The sequence below is a fragment of the Pantherophis guttatus genome, chromosome 1 (assembly GCF_059756535.1).
Source record: "Pantherophis guttatus breed Tessera chromosome 1, ASM5975653v1, whole genome shotgun sequence".
NCBI lineage: Eukaryota > Metazoa > Chordata > Lepidosauria > Squamata > Colubridae > Pantherophis > Pantherophis guttatus.
This window is the reverse complement of record NC_142063.1, coordinates 277,193,003-277,198,635: the sequence shown is the minus strand read 5'-3', so window position 1 is coordinate 277,198,635 and position 5,633 is coordinate 277,193,003. Positions and strand designations below refer to the sequence as shown.

The 5,633-nt window shown below is 40.2% G+C and overlaps 1 long non-coding RNA gene across 1 annotated transcript; it reads right to left on the bottom strand.

Moving 5' to 3' along the window:
- Positions 1 to 1,300: 1,300 nt before the first annotated feature.
- Positions 1,301 to 4,849, bottom strand: LOC132712129 (uncharacterized). The gene is made up of 2 exons (XR_009622824.2): positions 4,696 to 4,849; positions 1,301 to 4,570 (listed from the first exon to the last, which is right to left on the bottom strand). It is a non-coding gene; the product is annotated as an uncharacterized LOC132712129 (long non-coding RNA).
- Positions 4,850 to 5,633: the final 784 nt, after the last annotated feature.

Below are 5,633 nucleotides of genomic sequence, written 5' to 3'. Positions count from 1 at the left end.
TACCTTTTAATCTATTTCGGGCATACGGAGGAAAAGTTAGCCTGGAAAAGTGCAAAGACTTGAGACAAAGTCATTTCTTCCCAAGCTGATGGGCTGATGATATTTTCGCAGCCTTTAGTAACTTTCCTTTGAGGATCTTCCTTATGTCCCCAAATATCATGGAACTTCCAGTGCTCAGTTAGAGTTGTTATTTTCTTTCTTTTTTTTCTTTTCAGCATGAAAAGTTGGCTCAGGAGAATATGATTTGGAACGGAGAAAAAAAACATAGGGAGGAGAACTGAACTTTTTCCTTGCTCATTATTTCAGTGTTCTTAACTGCTGTTTTCAAGGCTTTTATCTCAATGAAATCATTTGAGAGCAATGGAGACAAAGTCCTTAGGGCAGTCTGGAGAAGGAAGATGACACACACAGCGAAATAATTAAGTTCCCTGTTCTATCGTTTCTTTGCTCACAGTCATCCCCTTTCATGCTGGCTTTTCATGCAGATAATCAGAGTTCCAGATAATCTTCACTTTAAACCTGCAATTGGGATAGGCAATGTCATTGCTAAGCAACATGGTTGTTAAGTGAAACATCATGTGACAATGCCAGGCTTACGGCATCTGTTCCATTTCAATCATAAAATGCAACATCACGTAACCATGACTTGGGACTTACTACCAGCTTGTCCAGTGACCTTTGCTTTTGGGAAGCTGACTGTGAAGTGCCCAAATGGCAACCACATAATTACAGGGACAAATGACAGATGTAAGTTGGAGGACTAGTCATAAAGCTACATTTTTAGTCCCATTGTAAGTTTGAACAGTCATTACACAGTCAGAGCAATCCTTAACCAAGGATTACCTGAATATGCATTTGGCCCAGGGGTGATATTCACTTACCTTTGCTACCAGTTCTCAAATGTGAGAGAGAGAGCATGCATGCGTTTCACTCACATCCGCCACCTCTGTGCATGCACAGGGCCTTCCACCCATGCGCAGAGCATCAAAAACAGGATATGATGACATCTGGTTGGGTGGGCGGAGCCTCCCGCAGCCGCCGCTACCGGTTTGCCCGAACCGGATAGAATCAGCTGAATACCACCAATGATTTGGCCCCAGAATAGCCTCAGACTGCACCATTTGTGCAGAGCATTCATCAGTACTATAAAGCCTACAAAAGCTACAACTGCCCTTTGGGTGGAACAGAGGTCTGACATCATCTTGTGAGCAAAAATCAGTGAAGTCCAAAATTTGATACCTGTTGAAAAGTCAACTGGAATCATTAATTTGCAAGTGCAGAACACAGACAGACAGACATGTTAATTTAATAATAAGTTTTATTTGCAGTCACAGACCAAAGTACAAATATAATTGCAAAAGAACATGGGGAAAATAATATCATAAACAGTTGGCTACCAGAAGCCTTGGCTGAGAGGAATTACATCGTTCTCCTCTAATAGTTACAGCTCTTAAAAAAAATTTAGAAACCTGAAAAGTAATGTGTGAGGAGCCATCCCCTAAACAATATAAGGTCAAATTACTAGCATTGGATCCAGAAAGATCTGTTTCTAAGAGAGAGTAATTTAGTCCTGCCTGCGATGTTAATTTATTTTCACAAAAAAGAAAGAAAAAAATTTACATCTTTGTGAGGTTAGCAAAAGGGAACCATTGGTCCACTGTAGTTTCATCATCTGCAGGGCTGAGTGGGTATTTCAGTCAAGGTTTAATATGCCAAATTCTAACCCTGGACTTGTTTTTTAAACCACTAAAGCACCACTGATATAGTTTCAGATTTCATTGTAACATATTCATAAGAAGCTGCCTTAACAGTCATGCAGACTATTGTTTGCTTGTTATTCACTGGTGGCAATTTTGTACATGTCAGGAACAGTCTTTTCAACTCTGACATCCTATAAAATGGGTATATTAGAAATTAAATTTGACACATGTACTAGAACAAACAGTAATTCTTCTGTAATTGCAACCTTCTTTTATCAGAAAGATAGCTTGATCACACTAGCAACAGCAATAGCACTTAGATTTATATACCACTTCACAGTGCTTTACAGCCCTCTCTAAGCAATTAAAAAAGTCAGCATATTGCCCCCAACAATCTGGGTCCTCATTTTAACAACCTTGGAAGGATGGAAGGCTGAGTCAACCTTGAGCCAGTGAGACTTGAACTGCCGAACTGCTGGCAGCCGGTGATCAGCAGAAGTAGCCTGCAATACTCCATTCTAACCACTGCGCCACATTCTAACCACTAGATAGATAATTTTTGGTAAACCAACTCTCATTGCTTGTTTGTTTATTAAATGTATATGCCGCCCTCCATCTCCGCAATAAGATAACTATGAGAGGCTTACTTGGATCACAAACAGATTTTGTTTTGTTTCTGAGCATATAAATAAAGCTGAGTATAAAATAGAAGATTCTTATTCATTTAAATCTCAATACAAATATAAATAAACATGTAAAAGAACAGAAAAGGTTATTCATTTTAATGCTAAGTAATATATGACTGAAAAAGAATCTAGGCTTTGCAACTACTGTATATTAAGGTGCCCAATATATTAATACTATTTATACTGTTTAATACAATTTATACTGTTCTCCTGGCTCTCATTTATTGCAATCTTGATTTTGTTTATCATGGTGATGGCTACCTGTTCATAGCTAATGCATATTAAAAGGATGCTTTCCTGCCTAAAATCGGCTGATTTTGAAAAGCTAAGCAAGCTCAAACCTGCTTAGTATTTGGATGACATGAAGAAGTCCTATGCTTTACTAAATTAAAAGAAAAAGTTAGGAAATCATCCCAGAAGATGACAATGGTAAAACATGTTGGTGTTGGTGCCAAGAAAATTACATGCATTTGTACATTTAGTCCTCAGAAACTGGGCTTTACTTTAGGATGTTTTTATTGCTTTATCTTACATATTCTTCAAATCATGAATGGGGAATTTCACCATTTTCCTGGTAGTGGTATCTTAAGCTGTTATGCTTAGGGCTCATGAGTAGGATTCCATAAATAGCTTATTGTGGTAGCACAAATCACAAAAGCACGGCTACATGATGTCTGCATTGTTCCTTCTCACAAAAGAAGCTCCTCTGTGATTGATACCTACCTATCAGCTTGATGCTTTCTTCAGATTTGCCCAGAGGCATTAATGAGGCTGGACAGTCACAAATAAACCCTAAAACGGAGCAAATTTATCAAAGCAATTGCTGCAGACAAAAATGGAAGTACCATCTCATTGCGATATGTCCTTGGAGAGATTCTCTAATCATCAATGCATGACTGCCATGTATTGGCTGAACTTCCAGTGATCGGGACAATAAAGATCTTTCTACATATGCTGTAGAAGACAGAACGCAAAGGAGACCTTCATCTAACCTATGTAATAATCCATTAGATCTTGGAGAAAACAATTGCAAATATATCACATAGATTCCCCTGTAATGGCTACAACAATGTCTGCTGGAAAAATCAATCCCTCTTTAGCAATGTATTATTGTTTTGTTGAATTTAGGGTGTAATGCTAGACAGGGTTGCAGAGACAGGGGGGAGGGAGGGAGGGAGAGAGAGAGGGAGAGAGAGAGAGAAGGAGAAGCAAGGCAGGAGCACTCATAGCCATAACTAATGCCATAAATCTCAGCTTTGGGGGATTTTCCTCCCCAAAGATTGATTTGTTTGTGACTCCACTCAAGCAATATGCCACCAAAGTACACTCTGTGTGTGTTTGTGGTTTTTCTGGACCTTTTCACGCCTCAGAGCTATGACTAGCCTATGAATATTCCCATGGCAACAGAATCATGAACATTTAACCAAGCACTGTTTGAAGATATCTATCAACCCCGAGACCGTGTATCTCACTGAGTGGAACAGCTTCTGTCTGCAAATGATACTACATTATTGCCATGACGGTGTGCGAATACCAGGTGAAATTTCATCAGGGTTGTATTTTCCACTCTCCTTCTTGTGCAGCAGGATCGATTTTGTTGCAGAGGGGGAGTTCGCACGAAAGATACAGGAAACCTGTGGTACCAGGGGTTAGCAACTGCAGTTTTTCAGGATGTTGCTTCCTTCATTTTCCTTTTTAATTAAAAAGTCAAACACGGCCCAAATATCATAAGATCTTATGTGAAAAGGCAGAAATCTTGAGAACTTCACCTATCTTGTGGAATTTCAGCCATTTTAAAAAAAAGAGAGAGAGAATGACTATCAGTGGCTTCTGTTTTTCCACCATTCACTAAGTAAAGTGAAGCTGTTACTGGTTTGGAAACAGTCTATTGTCAGATTCCTACTAAAAGCCAGCCCAGCTCTCATAAGAATCTTTGCTTTGTAATGTTCAGGTCCATCTAGTCTAGTACTGTCACTTTGATTGGCAATGGCTTTCCAGTTTAAGGGGCTTCCACCTCACCATTGTTTTCAAGCTTCAATCCTTCAAAAGTAGTTTGAAAACAGTCCGTGGTTTGTTTGTTTGTTTTTTTCATTTCCTCCAGTTCAGAAACACGCAAAACCAGGAATATAAATCAAAATCCTGTCTTAAGCTTCGGGCCTTAACAGTAACAGTCATCCACTCGACCTGCATTCCACATAAGAGGAAAAGAAAGGAAACAATTAAAAAAAGAAAGTAAGCAGTCTGGTGGTTTTCTCATTCTGTTCATCTCCCGAGAAACAGTGAAAGCAACAGAATTTTCTCAATCTCACCCTTTCTTGCTCGCCTAGGCTGCTGAAGTGGATAGAGGGTGCTGACAGCATGTCAGAAGGACTGGGAGTGAGCCTGAGGTGAAGCAAAAATTCTCCCCTGTAGAAATGCTCTGCGTCCCCCCACTTCCAGCTCCAAAGAGCTGCAGGATTCCAGCTCAAAACCAGCTTCAGAGGGCTCACTTCATGATCCGCTCAAATGTGGCATGAACTTCATCTCTTCCCTGACCCACAGCTAAGGCTGCTTAAAATCCTCTTTAGCTGTTCCACTTATAAAGTAGCATTTTCCTTCACCCCTTGATCTGATTTTCATGATGGAACTCAACTAGCACGTTTCACTAATAATGTGGATTACTAACACAGCCAAGACTAGTATCTGCTCTGCTCCTACTGGCCCATTTAGAATGCCACGGGCATACCATCCCCCTTCTGCTGGCTAGGGGCTCTCTGGCCATTTTGGCTTGGGCTGCAGGAGAGACTGGACACCTGGCTTGTGCAGAGGCATCTGCCCAGGTAATGCATGACTAGTGCTTTCTGAAGCACATGCAATGCGCCTCTTTATGAACACGGATTTAGTGCTCTTTTGAAAAGAGAGGTAGACTTGTAATTACAAAACAGGCCTAGTGCTCTCTCAAGCACAGAAAATTGATTTAAACAGAGAAGGAGGGCTACAGTCTACCGCTTCTGTGTTGCGAGTTCAGTCACTATTGCATGGATTTCATGTTTTCCTCTGCTTTGAGTAAAAAGAGAATTTGCAAGGCCATACATGCATTTTGCTGTTGGTTTTTTTTTATTATTATTACTTGGCAAGCTGCAGAGGAGAATTACTCCATTACAGCTTCATGCAAATCACACAGCCTATTTCTGGGAGCTGCTGGCCATGATATCAGAATTGAATTCACTGCCAGCTCTGCCATTCCTTTTCAATACCTTTCAATAGC